Source organism: Electrona antarctica (assembly GCF_951216825.1).
Source record: "Electrona antarctica genome assembly, chromosome: 3".
NCBI classification, from domain to species: domain Eukaryota; kingdom Metazoa; phylum Chordata; class Actinopteri; order Myctophiformes; family Myctophidae; genus Electrona; species Electrona antarctica.
Window position 1 is genome coordinate 25,087,080 of NC_136808.1, and position 2,423 is coordinate 25,089,502.

Genomic DNA, 2,423 nt, shown 5'->3' on the forward strand with positions numbered 1-2,423 from the left:
AGCCACAAGCAGATAGAAGCAGCAGCTCCGTTTTCACCCAAGCCCTCAGTGAGGCTCTCCAACGTTGAGGCTCTCCAACTGCAGGCGGACCCGTGGAGTTATGACGAGGAAACCCCGTGCAGCTGGGCTTTAACATGATGTGATGCGACCCCAATGTATATTGTAAAATCAAATCATTGTAAAATCAAAGTTAATTTAACTCAGAGTGTACAAACATTTTTACACTCTGAGTTACAGACCCATAAGGGTCCATCTATCATTTAGCTAGGGACCCCCTGGAACTCTCTCAAGGACCCCTAGGGGTCCCTGGACCGCACTTTGGGAAGCACTGCTTTACAGGATTCAAATTCAAAAGTATAAAGTAGCAGATGTACAAGCCCAAAATGTGTTGCTTGCAGATCTGCAAACTTTGATGGTTTTGAGTGATTTAATTTACAAAACAATCACACTTGTGTGAAGTGAGGGGCCACTGTATTTATGTCGGCCTCATGACGTCTTCAAACATTAAAAAGACCATAGACTGGGCTGCGGCATGATGCAATCTTCAAAAGCTGCATGCATTGGAGGTGCTAGCGCCCCTCCAAAAAACCAAGAGAAATTAAAATATGAAGATATGAGGTATCTGCCCAACTATATTCAGCTCAAGCTTGTGTGGCATGGCGGTATAAATTAGAATAGCCAACTACGCCACCTAGGGGGCGCCACCTAGGCGCCCTAGGAAACAGTTTTAGTAAATACTCCAATTAAGGTAAACCACCTGAAACATGAATTACTCTCCACCAGGTTTGTTGTACACTTAAATGAATAAAGGCATAGGGTTAGGGTTAGTATAACCACAGTACAAAAAGGGTTTTATTATAAATATGATAAAACAGTTTCATCAGTATAATCAGTCATTAAAAAAGGGTAATGCATTCAGGTATTAAAGTAAAAGTAAAATAAATTAAAATAAAAGTATTAAAACAGTGAGTTAACCAACACTATACTGGGCCTCTAGGGACCAGTGCTAAGGGGAAGAGAGGAGGGCCAGGCTGACCCAGGGCAGCACCACCCCCACAAATCAAACCAAACCAAAGCATTTAAATCAAACAACAGAAAGGGGGTTACCACTGCCATGGGCCACCATCCTGGTCCCAAACGGGGTTGATCCCCGCACCAGTCCTGCATTGGGGGACACATAGCAGTTAGGGACTCAGTGAAATACCTTCAAAGTACATAATTTAGCCTACTAGAACTAGATTGCAGTCTGTTATGGGCATAGGGCCCGTTGGCCTCCCCAGTCATGACACAAATAACAGACAGAATAAACCAATATAACAAAACAATGATGGGCTATAAGCCTGCATTTGTGGACTGGGGCTACAAAGGGTGAACCACATAATATTAACATGATACATAAGATAGTCTCTCTCTCTCAGATAGCAAGGCTCCAGTCCATCTTATGGGAGCCCAGGCGGTGGATGGGAAGGATTGTAGACGGAGATTCAGAATACTTTCTTGTATGGTTGGCACAGCGTAAGCTATAGCAAAACAGCAGTGTTGTCATTCACTGGCCCTGCAATAATAAACGGCCATGTTAGCCCACCTATTCAATACTGCAGTAAATACAGAAAGACAGAGGACAAAGAAAAGCAACATTAACATACCAGGTCTGCGAGGCAGAGTAGCACACGTTCCATACACCACTCCGGAAGGAGGAAGTAACATTGAAGCGGCCCTGCAATAATAAACGGCCATGTTAGCCCACCTATTCAATACTGCAGTAAATACAGAAAGACAGAGGACAAAGAAAAGCAACATTAACATACCAGGTCTGCTAGGCAGAGTACCACACCTTCAATACACCACTCCAGAACGAGGAAGTAACATAGAAGCTTCGCTGCAGCAACAACCACCACCCAAAACACGCGAGGGGAAAACATTGTTGTGCACATGGCTGTGCTGGTGAACATTAAAACCACAAAGTTATAGTCCGAGCTAACTTTGATGGAAACCTTTATAGCACACGCCGGTGACAAATGTGGCACTGCTCAGCTACTAGAGACAGACAGCTGCTGCTGGTGAGAGCTGCGCAGCCTAAATACTATTACTAATCAACCTACTAAATGAGTGGGCGGAGGATGGGCTGCACAGCAGGTAACCAAAACCCATACTGCTACACTTGCAAATAAGAGACCTTATGGTTGTACCGTTTGTGGCAAAGGCTAAGCATAAGCCCCACACAGAGCCCCACCGTTACCTGTAATTGTTCGTGGTAAAAGCACCCAAAACTTTCTTTCTTTTCCTGCCTTCATCTCTTTACCCCCTTCTTCTGCTTCCCTTTCTTTGTTTTTCTTGGACAAAATGACATGATGCACAAAAACGAATATCACACTTTTTGTATTATGTCAAATCGTGATGCGACAAAAAAGTTGATTATCATT

General features: G+C 43.8%; 1 long non-coding RNA gene across 1 annotated transcript; it reads right to left on the reverse strand.

The window, feature by feature from the left end:
• Positions 1-834: 834 nt before the first annotated feature.
• Positions 835-2,060, reverse strand: LOC306920311. The gene is made up of 3 exons (XR_013789642.1): positions 1,809-2,060; positions 1,647-1,717; positions 835-1,555 (listed from the first exon to the last, which is right to left on the reverse strand). It is a non-coding gene; the product is annotated as an uncharacterized lncRNA (long non-coding RNA).
• Positions 2,061-2,423: the final 363 nt, after the last annotated feature.